The sequence below is a fragment of the Dipodomys merriami genome, unplaced genomic scaffold (assembly GCF_024711535.1).
Source record: "Dipodomys merriami isolate MVZ:Mamm:240054 unplaced genomic scaffold, mDipMer1.0.p SCAF_1286, whole genome shotgun sequence".
Taxonomy (NCBI): domain Eukaryota; kingdom Metazoa; phylum Chordata; class Mammalia; order Rodentia; family Heteromyidae; genus Dipodomys; species Dipodomys merriami.
In genome coordinates this window covers 182,670-196,918 of record NW_027202589.1, presented here as the reverse complement: position 1 = coordinate 196,918, position 14,249 = coordinate 182,670, and the positions used below count along the sequence as shown (strand labels likewise).

General features: G+C 41.2%; 1 pseudogene; it reads right to left on the bottom strand.

Annotated features, from left to right (window-relative positions):
* Window positions 1-10,056: 10,056 nt before the first annotated feature.
* Window positions 10,057-11,051, bottom strand: LOC138824392 (mRNA decay activator protein ZFP36L1-like; annotated as a pseudogene).
* Window positions 11,052-14,249: the final 3,198 nt, after the last annotated feature.

The window sequence follows — 14,249 nt, the reverse complement described above, 5'->3', positions numbered from 1 at the left end:
CACAAAAAGATTTTTGTTTTCATCATATAGGTTTGATACACATTTTATTAGGCATTCAAAATTATTTCTATTTCTTTTTGGTAAATTCCAGTGGTATTGTGTCCCATGACCTCTCATAAGCTAGGCAAGCACCTCAGCTCTTAGCCTGGCCATCAAGATTTTGATGCATGTTGTCTTCTTCTGACTGTAGGATAAAATGTGGAGAGTATGGAAGCTTGGTATCTTTAATAGAGGTTCATGGTATATGGCCCAATGTGGGATGGTCTAGAAAGACCCCATCAGAACTTGCTCTCGCAAACTCATATCTTGCCCAGGTCATTCGCCTTTCTCCAAGTCTGCACCAAATTTTCATCTATACTTTCATGTTCATTCTGTGGCCTGGAGAAGGAGGTGAAGGTGTATGTGAGAAAGGACATCCAGTCCCTTCCTGCTTGGTACGTTGGTGCCAACCAGAACAACTTTGGTGACTCTAGGTTCCTACCCAGGCCTCTGAGTCTTCACTGCACTTTAAGCTTGCATTTTGGTCATATTATGTTCAGTACTTGTGGGGTTGGGAGCTCAGGATATGTGTGGAAAAAATGTTACTTAATTAATTTGTCAGTTCTGGGGCTGGAATTCAGGGCCTGGGTGCTGTCCCTGAGCTCTTCAGCTCAAGGCACACACTCTACCATCTGAGCCACAGTGCCACATCCAGTTTTCTGGTGGCTAATTGGAGATAAGTGTCCCCTAGACTTTCCTTCCCAGGCTGGCTTTGAACCACAATCCTCAGATTTCAGAATCCTGAGTAGCTAGGATTATAGGCGTGAGGCACTGGCACACGGCAGTACCAAGTTTTTTTTAAATTATTATTGTTTTTTTGTTTTGCCAACCCTGGGGCTTGAATTCAGGGGCTGGGCACTGTTCCTGAGCCTATTTTTGCTCAAGGCAAGCATTCTACTACTTGAGCCACAGTGCAATTTCTAGCTTTCTTTTGTTTGTTTTGTTTATATGGTACTGGGGAATCGAACCCAGACTTTCATGCATGCTAGGCAAGCATTCTATCACTAAGCCATATTCCCAGTTGCATAGCACATTTTCAAGTGTGCTTTCAGACATGTTCATCCCATAGCCTGGAGAAGGCAATGAACACATGTGTGAGGAAGGACAGCCTATGCATTCTTGCTTGGTAACAGTACCTGTCAGAGCAACTCTGGCCACACTAGGCCCATCCCAGGCCTATATCCTTAACACCAAGTCTTTACTGAGCTTTCAGCTCTGTCCTGCATAGGATATGGGGACTAGGGGGTGAGGGGATGTGTGACACATGTTTATATTTTCATTATTTCTTACAGATATTTTATCAGGCATTCCGAGGTATTTCAATTTGCTTTGGTGAATTCCAGTGGTATTATGTTCAGGGCTCTCCACAAGTTAGGGCAGCACCTCGACATTACCACTGTAGCCACGCTTCCAGTCCTTTTGCTTTTTTCCATTTTCTTTCACATTGGTTTGGCTGTGGACTGCTATTCTCCTTCTGTCCATAAATAGGTAAACAGGCATGCACCCCTATACTAATCCTTATTCCCATTTGCAGATTAAAAAAAACCTGAGGATTGAAGTTATGCAACTTGTCCACCATTACATAGCTAGGTCTCCATGCAAACATCATTTCAACTTAGGCAGTTATGTGGTCACCTTAGACCTTCTTAGTTTGAAACACGAAACACTGGAAGGTATAGAAAGAACAGTGGCAACTCAATCCCTTCAACACTGATCAGTTAGTCTTGGAATAACTTGTATAATAGCATAAGTTTTGGGGAGAGGCAGATGGCCAGAATGCTAAAGACTCTTTGGTGTGGTGGTGGTAGTGGTAATGGTGGTAAGGGTAGTAGTGGTGTGTGTGTATTGAGAAGCAAGCTTGACCCTGCTGAATTTCATCCTCACATACAATCAGCTCTTCCTCTGGTGTCTGGAACTGCCTTCACCTTAGTATTGCACAGAGACATTGCTGTCCAGGGGCCTGGGGTTAGGAGCCCATCTGCTGTGTTTACATTGGAACAGACCAATAAGAACATCCCTGCATTTTGTGCTAAGGACTTGGTTTCTACCAAAGGACTCTGAACAACATTTACCCTTTTCTGACCCTTTGCATCAGGGAAAACCATCTGTTTCTTTCTTTCTTTTTTTTTTTTTTTGTCGGTCATGGGGCTTGAACTCTGGGCCTGGGCGCTGTCCCTCAGCTCTTCAGCTCAAGGCGAGCGCTCTACCACTTGATCTACAGCACCACTTTCGGTTTTCTGGTGGTTTTTATTGGAGATAGGAGTCTCATGTCTCTCCTGCCCGGGCTGGCTTTGAACCTCGATCCTCAGATCTCAGCCTCCTGAGTAGCTAGGATTACAGGCATGAGCCACCAGTGCCCGGCATCCATCTGTTTCTTAAAATAACTAAACAGGTTGTGATGTGGTGAACACCATAATCCTGGACCTAGGGAGTAAAGAAGATAAGGCAAGGGTTCATGGGACTGATATTTTATTTATTCATTTTTGATGTGTTTTACCTTAGGTCTTGGTGTGTCAACCACATTTGAGTCATACTCCAATCCTCCTGCCAAAACCTTCTGAGTGAAGGGATTACAGTTGTGTGTCCATCTGTTTATCTCAATGAGATCTTTTATGTTGTGGGTTTTAGAACCTTGAACTGGTTATTCAAAGAAATCACCATGAATGCAGAATAGATAAAAATAAAGTTTTCTTTGGATGCCTGTGTATTTGAGCCAAAGTTGGCAGCTATGTAAAAAAAGCCTTGTGTCCTGAGAAAGTTGGCATAGTTTTTATACATTTTAGGCTGTGTGTGTGTGTGTGTGTGTGTGTGTGTGTGTGTGTGTGTGTGTGTCCTGAGGCTTGAACCAAGGGCCAAGGTCTTTCCCTGAACTTTCTGCTCAAGACTAGTGCTCCACCACTATGATCTTGCATTAAGAAATTACTTTTTCCAAAAAACATACCAACAATATTATTGACAAATATATAAACAAACTAGACCTCATTGAAAGAAAGCCTTTTGCCTTCCACCATTCACCCGTGCCTATAAGCCTAGCTGGTCTTCTCCTGAGAACTGGATTATAATTATTTGAAGCCACTCCTATCCTAAAAACAAGTCCACAGACTCCATCTGTAATAAACTAACCAAAAGACAGAATGGAGGCCTGGCTCAGTTGTTTGCCAGCCATGAGCAATCAAGCTAATCCTAAGGAATGTGAGTTCATGCCCTGAATTCAAGAACTGGCAAAATAGAAGACACTCAGGCAGTCACATAGATAGAAGATAGATAGATAGACAAATAGATACATAGATACATAGATAAATATATATAGAGAGAGATACATACATACATCACATTTTTGTTTTGTAAGTGGTATCTACAATATAAAATAGAGCTCATAACACTGGATAAAAATTTAAATTATGAATTTGATATGAACTTATATCCACTGAATACAGACAATTCTTATGACTTATAAAATGCCCCTTTTCCCCTTCAAGTATTGGTTTTTGACATCAGAGCCTTGCTCTTTCTTACCTTGCTTTCTCAGCTGACCCAGCTATGATAGAAACACATATGCAAGCTAGATTTTGCCTATTATTTTAAAGACTGTGTTTCCAATAACATTTTCTGTCTGGATTTGAAACTTGTTTCTGCAGAACTTCAGCCTTCTAAGTAGCTAGAATTGAGCCATTGCTGCTAGATTAAATAATTAAATTTTTATTAGCCACAAAAGGATTTGTCAAATTTCCACACATATATAAAATATATCCCAATCAACATCAGCCCCTCTATAATTCTTCTCCCATGAGATTCAATTCCCTACCTTTCCCACTTGTGCCCACCTTCACATCTGAGCCTGTTTTTCTTTCCTGGCATTTCTGTGTATGTATGAACTGCACCAAGGAATTTCACTATGTTTTTTTTTTCGTTGTTTGTTTGTTTTTGTTTTTGGTTGGTCATGGGGCTTGAACTCTGGGCCTGGCACTGTCTGTCCCTATGCTCTTCAGCTCATGGCAAGTGCTCTACTGCTTAAGCCACAGTGCCACTTCCGGTTTTCTAGTCGTTTATTGGAGATAAGAGTCTGATGGATGTTCCTGCCTGGAACAAACTATTTGAAGAAGTATTTGGGCTGGCTTTGAACCGTGATCCTCAGATCTGAGCCTCCTGAGTAGCTAGGATTACAGGCGTGAGCCACCTGCACCAAGCAAGGAGTTTCACTATAGTGATTCAGAAATACATATATTTTGGTAGAAAAACCCTCTCTGCTGTTTTCTTTTCCTCTAAAGAGCCACAATCTACTATTGGTCAACTGCTGTCATTGAGGTTCTTTATGTCCTACTTATACATAGTTTTCCTGTACTTTGAAATTATTTGCCTTTGATTTTTCTGCCTACCATTCAGTCTACTATTATCTGAGCCTCCTCCACACTCCCACCTTTTTTTTTTGGGGGGGGGCCGGTCGTGGGGCCTGAACTCTGGGCCTGGATGCTGTCCCTCAGATCTTCAGCTCAAAGCTAGCGCTCTACCACTTGAGCCACAGCGCCACTTCCGGCTTTTTTCTTTTTGCTTATGTGGTACTGAGGAATCGAACCCAGGGCCTCAGGCATGCAAGGCACGCACTCTACCACTGAGCCATCTTCCCAGCCCTACAGTCCCACCTTTTTAATATATATACACATTTACGAGAATTTTTTTGTGGAAATAGCACTTAAGCCACAGCACCACTTCTTTCTTTGTTTGAGTAGTTTGTTGGAGTCACAAGGAACTTTTTCCACAGGGAACTTAATCCCAGGCTGGCCTGGGATTAAAATCCTCCTACTCTCAGCCTCCCTTGTACCTGAGATGACTGATGTGTGCCACCACACATAGCAAGTGAATGAGAAGGAGCTTTGTGTAGGTATAACTAGACTGGTCTTGAACTAATGTCAACTTCCCAAGTAGATAGCTTTACAGGCATATGTCTTCAAAACCTTGATGTGTTCTGCTTAAATTTGAAGTAGTGTTTGTACATACTTAGGGTGTATAGTGATAATACAGTCCTTGTTGAGTATATAATAATCACTTCGATATAATTAGCACCTTCAGAGCCTGGGAAGGTGGCTCAGTAGTAGAGTGCTTGCCTTGCATGCATGAGGCCTCGGGTGATGTCTGAAAGCTTGATTCAGTTGAGGAAAGGGAGTCTGTCCTCACAGAATATCTGCTGCAGGAAAACCAATCTCCAATGGAGAAATAAGAATATGTCCCTCCCTCAACTCAGGAAGAAAAGCCTTCCTGTAATGAGGTGGTAGATCCCTTTGACTACCCTGACCTAGCATTTCTGCTTATAGGCAACTTATAGGAAGATCTAGTGTTATAGGTTCCTTCTCCCCTCCCTGGGAAAATATCTATTTTACTTTTTGTCATGATTGATGTAAAATGTTTATTTTATTTACTCTTCTAACTCTATTAAAATGTCAATATTTATGTTGTACAATTCTTGAATCCTATATACTGTGGATTTTTTCTTCCTATAATCTGATGACCCAGGCACATGGGTCCTGAGTGGGTTGAAACACCTGTAGCTGTACAAGAGCATCTACTGAATATAGAGGCAACTATTAAATGCATAGGCAGTGGCAAAAGTCCAGGCCGTGCTTCTATATGGTGATAGGGTCCCTACACTAGCTCTAGGACATAGCAGACCAGACATCCTAGAAAGGTGTTCCTCCTTGATTCTCAAGCTCATAATCTGTCAATTGGGACAAATGCCAGAGTAAATGTAGTGGTTCATGGGACTCTCTTCCAACAGTGAATTCAAGTATCATTACACATCCATTGTGCTTCATGCAAACATCTAAGAAAATTTCACCTTAAATAACACCAAAAACCTAGTTTGGGGAGAAAATATTTAACAAGATACATAAGATCCCACAATTCAATGAAAATGAATACACATCAAGAAACCTGTGGGACACAGCAAAAGCATTCCTGAGGGGGAAAATTTATTGCCCTCAGTGTCCACATCAAGAAAATAGAGATGGACTAAGTAAATAATCCCATGTTGTAAATTACTAGAAAAACATGAAAACAGTGGAACTTAAAGTTACTAAACGGAACCAGATTACCAAATTAAGAGCTGAAATTAACGAGATAGAGATTAAGAAAATTATAAATAAAATTAATAAAACAAAAAGCTGGTTTTTTTTGTTTTTTAATTTTATTTTATTTTATTTGAGAGCATACAGTACAGAGGGGTTACAATTACATTGGCAGGATAATGCATACATTTCTTACCAAGCATTGCAGCCTCCTCCTTTGTTTACCCTTCACCTCCCTTCCCAGCCTCCCCCCTCCCCCTACCCAATCATACCCCCCTCCCCCCCCCACACCGACATTGTAAAGCTTGCTTTGACATGACATTTTGTAATTCTCCTTGTTGCAACAGGTCCACCTGAATCCTTAAACGACTTGTTGGTCCCCATCTCCTCCACATGTTATACTGACATCAAATAAAGTGAAAGCGGGGGTTATACTGTGGGGGAGGGACATACAAAGCAACAAAGAAATAATCTTATAAATGCGTTAGAAACACATGCATGAAAGAAACGAAAACATTAAAATACATATTTGAGGGTTCGTTTTCCTAACATCACATTATCTGAACTTTTCCGCTTGACTCATACCTATACTAGATATTGCAAATAAGGGAAACCATGGGAACTATGCTTCTTTGGGCCTGGCTTACTTCACTTAATATAATTTTTTCCAAGCCTTTCCATTTCCTAACAAATGGGGAAATGTCATTCTTTCTGATGGAGGCATAGAATTCCATTGTGTATATATACCACATTTTCTTGATCCATTCATCTACTGAGGGGCTTCTGGGTTGGTTCCATATCTTTGCTATGGTAAATAATGCTGTAATAAACATAGTTGTGCTGGTAGCTTTAGTGTGGTCTTGTTTGTATACATTTGGGTAAATGCCCAAAAGTGTATTTTTTAAAAAAAAATTTTTTTAAAAAATACATAAAATTGATGGACCTTTGGCAAGATTAATTAAGAGAGGAAACCCAAATTAACAAGATCAGGGATGCCACGGGAAAAATCACAACAAATACCCAGGACATCCAAGCAATTCTAAAGAACTATATCCAGAATCCATACTCTTTAAGAAAGAAAACCTATCAGAAATGGATGCATTTTTAGAGAAATACAAGTTACCCAAACTGAACAAAAAACCAATCAATTAAAAAAGCCAATATCTTACAATGAGATAAAGGAAGCAATCAGAAGTTTTCCAACAAGGAAAAGCCCAGGACAAGATGCATTCACTATGGAATTCTGTAAGACTTTTAAAAAGGAACTAACACCCATACTCCTCAGCCTCTTCCATGAAATAGAAAAAGAGGGAGCTATCCAAAACTCATTCTACGATGTCAATATCACACTCATCCCCAACCCAAGCAAAGACCCAACAACAACATCAACAATAAAAAACTACAGACCAATCTTCTTGATGAACACAGACACAAAGATCATTAACAAAATTCTATCCAACAGAATCCAGAAACATATAAAAAAAACATACATCATGGCCAAGTAGGCTTCATCTCAGAGATGCATGGATGGTTTAACCTACATAATTTAATAAATGTAATCCATCATATCAACAGACCCAAGGTCAAGAGCCATGATTATCTCCATTGATGCAGAAAAAAAGCTTTTGATAAGAGACAATATTCATGTTAAAAGCTCTGGGAAAAATAGGAATAGAAGGAACATTCCTTAAAACAATGAAAGCCATATACGACAGACCAACAGCCAATATTATACTTAATGGGAAAAACAACCCATTCTCCTAAAATCAGGCAAGGATTCCCACTTTCTCCACTCTTCTTCAATATACTTCTGGAAACCTTAGCCAGAGAAAAAAGGCAAGAAAAAGGGAAGGAAGAAGTTAAATTAGGGAAATGGATAGAACTAGAAGAAATCATGTTGAGTGAGGTAAGCCAAGAGGAAAGAGACAAATGGCACATGGTCTCCCTGATAAGTGGATGTTAAATCCAGAACATAAGGTGATACAACACAGTAAACAAGACTCGAGAAACAAAAGACCCCCACTCATCTAGTCCAATGATTACTAAATGACCCCATACCGCTGACCACATATGGTATATATGTGCACATCAGAGGGAAACTAGGAGGAGGACACAGAACTAGAGGGAAACGGGAAAACATACAACAGTGGGACCCATCGGCTGCACCGGACATTGATCAAAACAAGCCAAACAACTTAAAGGCAGTGATGGGAGGGAGGAAATGAGTGGGAAAGAGAAAACAGCTGACACTATGCAATATCACTCAATCTGGAAGAAATAACTGTATAGTCAAAGCCCATAGAAATCATAAACTTCATGGACCATGATAGGCAATTTGTCCCATGAGTGTTAGAATGTGTTTGTGACTTTAACTAAGCATCACTATCCCAAAATACTTTGAAATTTATGAAATTATGTAATCAATCACAATAAAAAATTTGGAAAAAAGATACATAAGAAATATGAACACTGACATAAAATACATCATAAATAGGAGAAAGAAGACTTGCATAAATGGAAAATGACTTGCCAGGTGTCATGGACCATCTCACTAATTGTAGCTTCTAAAGTGGCATATTCTAAAGATGGAGGTTCAAAGCAGCACCTGCAGACAAATCTTAAAGACCCTTATTCAATGAATCAGTAAAAGTCAGGAACTAGAGGTGTAGCTAAAGTTCTATGTACAAGCGTTGAACAAAAAATAAGCAAGAGAGCAAGGTCCTGAGTTCAAATTCCAAGGTGGCATGAAAGATAAATATATCAGAGAAACAAAATTTGGGCAATGGCAATTTTAAACTAAAGAAAAACATATACAGGAAAAAGGAAAATATATGTTAATACTGTCCTTGAACAGTTTTTTCTCATGTCCATAGCTCCAATTTTGGATATTTGTTGTTGTTTTTTTGGAAATAATTTTTGGAAAGGTTTTTCTTCCTGAGGTGGGTTTTGAATTACTGTCCTCAGATCTCTTCTTTATGTGTAGCGAAGATCACAGATGTGAGTCATCCTTCCCTACTTAACTTCCTCTTGTTTTTGCAGTATCCAATTAGTTTGTTTAGGATTTCTTATAGTCCCCTACACATTTTAGAATGAATTTTGCAATTAATTTAAACCCAGGTCACAATCTTGTAAGGGGTATTTTGAATGCAAAGGCAATTTGAAAAGTACTGCTCTTTTAGAAATATTTTATGTTTTTGGGTCCGGTCGTGGGGCCTGAACTCTGGGCCTGGGCACTGTCCCTCAGCTCTTCAGCTCAAGGCTAGCGCTCTACCACTTGAGCTAGCGCCACTTCTGGCTTTTTTCTTTTTGCTTATGTGGTGCTGAGGAATTGAACCCAGGGCCTCAGGCATGCAACGCAAGTGCTCTACCACTGAGCCAACTTCCCAGCCCTCTTTTAGAAATATTAAGTCCTAGCTGGGCACTGGTGACTCACATTTGTTATCCTAGCTTCTAGGAGGCTGAGATCTGAGGATCACAATTCAAAGCCAGCCTGAAAAGTCTGTGATATTCTTACTCTAATTAACCACCCCCAAAACCAGATGTGTAGCTGTTGCTTAAAGAAGTAGAGTGCTAGTCTTGAGCAAAAAAGTTCTGGGACTTTGCCCAGGCCATGACTAAAGCTCCACAACTGATAAAAAGTAAAATAAAGTACAATATTGAGTCCTTTAGTCATAGGACAGGGTTATTTTTTCCATTTCAGTGGATCTACTTGACTTTAAAGGCATTTTTCCATTTCCAAATCACTCATCTTTTTATTGTTGATGTTCTGTGGTGGTCTTGGTGCTTGAATTCAGGACAGGAGCTATCCTTGAGCTTCATTTAGCACGAAGCTAGTACTGTACCACTTGAAATACAGGTCACTTCCAGGTTTTTGGTGATTAATTGGATCTAGGATGTGGTGCAGGAGGAAGGGGAGTAGAAGGAATGGATTGGGGGTGTCCCTCCTTACCCTGGTGCTTTAGTCATATGAGATGGAAAGTTTGCTGAAAATGGGCAGGTCTCCTGAATTGTCCAAGATGGGGGAATCTGACCCAGCATGGCTCCTGCTGTACTGCACAGGTAGCCTTGACCCAACAGAGAATTCTGAGGGGTGGCATGAGAATCAAACATGTGAGAGAACTCAGACATGGATCAGAATAGGAAGGTGGTGGGGTAGACATGAAAGGCAGCCCCATGAAAGAGGTAAAGAACAAATACCTGACTCTAGAAGGTGAAGGGGTTATTGGTGCCATCAGGAAGGTTGGGTGAGCCCAGGAGGTCATCGGCAATCAGGATGGGTGTTGGGATGATCGACGTGGGGCTATCTAACAGCCTCGTGGTGGCAGCAGTCTCATTGGCACTGGAAAATCCAGCAAAGCTAAAGCTATGCTGGAGATAGGGAAGGTCTGCAGAAAGGTCCTGGCCAGGGCTCTGTGTTCCTTGGCTTTGAGGATGAAGTGGCAGCAGGGCTCATAGAGGCAAAGGTTGGTGACATGGAAGGTACTAGATCTTGCACTTGGGATGGCAGGCTAGGCTGTGGAGCTTATGGATGCTGTGCATGAAGTGACACTTGTCTCTATATTTATAGGTGTTTTCTTCAAATTGGAGGAACAGCTAGTTCTTATAGCGACTGGAGTTGACCTGCCTCTTTTGGTCTGCTTCTGATTGGGCAGCAGCTGCTCAGCACCTGTGAGAAAGAGCAGTCTCTGAAGCTGCTGTCCCTAGAGTACAAGACTGGGACTGGCTCACCCTTCAGGTAGCTGATGACCTAGCTCTGGTGGAACTTGGTGCTGGGCAGGGTGTTGGCCAAGTGCCTCCAAGGGAAACACCTCAGCAGCAGGAGAGACCACTGCCTTCCTGTCCAGCAAGCAGCCCCTTCTCTGGGAGCTCTGTCATTGAGCATCTTGGCAACCAAAACTTGCATAAAGCTTCTCTCAAGTTGAAAATGGTGGCAGATATGAGTGGGGTAGTCATTGTGGACACTGACAGAGGACAAAGGTGCAGATTTGGTGTCATGAAGGTCCTGATGTGGGGAAGGTGCTTACTCTGCCACTTAGGTCAGGAGTCCCACATGTCTAATCCCAGGGCCCCTCACCTTTCTCACTCTGCCCTCATAGAACTTTAAGTGGCTTTTTTTGTTTTCTTTTTAGATTATAAAATGTCAGTGCATCAAATACAAGGGATTGCTGCATATTAATTGGGTTGCATGTAGTCAGGTTTTTTGTTTGTTTTTCGTAAGTCGTGGGGCTTGAACTCTGGACTTGGGCACTATCCCTGTGCTCTTCAGCTCAAGACGAACATTCTACTGCTTGAGCCACAGCACCACTTCCGGTATTCTAGTGGTTAATTTGAGATAAGAGTCTCACTGACTTTTCTGCTGGGCTGGCTTTGAACTGTGATCCTTAGATCTCAGCCTCCTGAGTAGCTAGAATTACAGGCGTGAGCCACTAGCACACGGCAAGTAGTCAGTTTTTCATCAGAACAAATACCTGAGAAAAGTATCTTCTGAAGTGAGATTATGTGTGTGGAAGATAGGAAGAAAAATGAGAAAAACTGGAAATGTTGGCAGAGGCTGTAATTTGGGCTTTTGGGGAACAGTGCAAGGATATTATACATTCAGTGGCACTTTGAAGCAAGGTAGTAAGACCCTCTCACAAATATTAAATAAAAAAGGGATAGAGGCACAGTTCAAATGTTAGAGCATTGCCTAGTGTGTGTCTGGCCTGGAGTTCACTCCCTAGCCCCAGAGATTTGACTTGGAAGGGGCTAATCTGAGTGTTACATGTAATCAATAGCAGGTTCTCTAGCACTGATCTTTTGATTAAATTGAATTAATGTGTGTGTGTGTGTGTGTGTGTGTGTGTGTGTGTGTGTGTGTGTGTAGGTGGTATGGTGTAAGAGATAGCAACTGAGTTTCAATCTTCTGAAGGTGAATATCTAGTTTTCCGAGCACCATTTTCAGATCCAATTTTTTCTCTGGTAAAAATGGAACAGTATTGATTCAGTTCACTCTAGAAAGATAGAAGGTAGACAGGGACACAAAAGAAATATTTTGGTCCAGTATTCTGTTTAAATACAGAGCTCAAGCTTTTTGTTTTAGCTTTTAGTTTTGTGGCGGGCACTCTGCCACTTGAGCAACACTTTCACTCCCAGCTTTTTCCTGGTGAGTTGATGAGAAGTGTCTCTTGAGTAAGTAGTATTATAGGCCTGAGCTTCGGGTACTGAGCTACAAAAGAAAACAAATTTAAATTTTCTAATAGGTTTATTTTTACAGCATAGTTATGGTATAATACAGGTATATCCATATATCCCATACATATTGTGGATTGTTTTCTTGTGCTTTTGTTTTGTTCCAAGGGCTTGAACTCAGGGTCTAGGTGCTATCCCTGAGCTTTTTTGGTCAAGACTGTTGCTTTACCACACTTTGATCCACACTTTGGATCCACACTTTGTGTTCACACATGGATCAAAGAGAAGGGTTACAAAAATATTTTCTTTTCTTTCTTGCATCTTCTTGAAGGTGTTGGAGAAGAGAAGACCTTTGACAAATGGGGCTATTGGGTATTTGACTTATTGTGAGATGTCTGCTTATCAAATTAAGACATTGTTCAAAGAGCACATTTGAACCAGTCTGTGTTTACATATACAGCATCCAGAAATAATGAAAAACAAAACCAATCAAAAAAGAGAATAATCATTCATTTTCCTGAGTATGAAAACCCAGGAAAATGTTTCTATGCCCTATGAACTTTGACCCCACATGCTATAGCAGGATTATTTTGGTATAGATTTTCTGGCCCCCTTCATCACACATAGCAGGAGGAGTGCAGGAGGAGCAGCTTAGCAGGAAAGCAGCTAGGCAGTGTTGAGATGCAATGCAGCCCCCTTATGGACCCTCTTGATCTAGGTTCTGAAGAGGATGCTTCAAGGTAGGGGCAGTGGGAGTCAACCCCAGAATGGTCAAGCTGAAATCCTGAAAGCCTGTGAACAGCTTTCTATGCCCTGGATTGAGTGAGTTTGCTGATTCTTACATTCATATTCTTCACCCAATAAACAAACATGGCACCTCAAAGCAGAGTCCTGGGCCTGCCCTAGTCCTTGTGAGTGAAAGGTGCTGGAAGCATAGGAAGTACAGTGATCTAGCAGGCAAATCTGGAGGCCTGAAAGGCTATGGAAATGGCAGCCCTGGTTACTCAGAACCAACAGATATCCCTTGCATTGGCCCTGAATTCCAGGAGACTTGGTAGTTACCTCTCAATTCTGTGACAAGTAGGCTAAAGGCAATTCTGTCTGATGAATGGTGACAAGATGCCTAGAATTACCAACTCAGGCCCTAGGAAAGGCTGGAGTTCCAACTCCAATCTCCACTAATCATAAACCAAGGCCAACCAGCTGTATCAATAAAGCCATGTGTCTCCTTGGATAGTAGTTGGAGCTGGCAACAAGTGTCTCACACCTATAATTCTAGATACTCAAAAGGCTCAGATCTAGAGTTTGCAGAAAAATATGGACAGAAAAGTCCTGAGACTCATATTTCCAGTTAACTAACCAAAAAAAAACTCAGTGAAACTTTGGCTTAAGAAGTATAGTGCCAAGTGCTATACTTGAGTGAAAAAGCTGAGTGAGAGTGTGAGACTTTTAGTTTAAATCCCAATACTGCTGTTCACACAAGGTGTGTACTTACACACACATGCACGTATCTCTGTGCATCACCTCCTTCTGGGATGCAATAATAGATGCTGAGAGTTAGCTCTAGTATCAATATTAACTCATTTCCAGTTTGACGACTGTATTCTACACACAGCAGTAGTGTGAAAGCTTCTCAGAAAATGAGTCCCACCATGCTTACAGTGACTGAGGATGGGCATAGGTGCATCCCTTCTGCTAGCTTTTGAGGGACCTCACTGTGCATCTGTGGACATTGTCTGTTCAGAAAAATAGCCTCTTCCCACAGTCACCAACAGCCACCAGAATGTGGGGAGAACTGGTCTGAGTAATGATCACAGGATCTTTATTTCATCTTTGTTAGATGTTTTTGCCTCATGTGGAGTCAGGATGTATGGCAAAGATGATTTTAATAGTTTGATGCACAAAGAGATCATTGAACAATTACTGATATTTACCATGTAAGCACAGGGTACCAACAACAACAGTGATTACATATTCTATTGA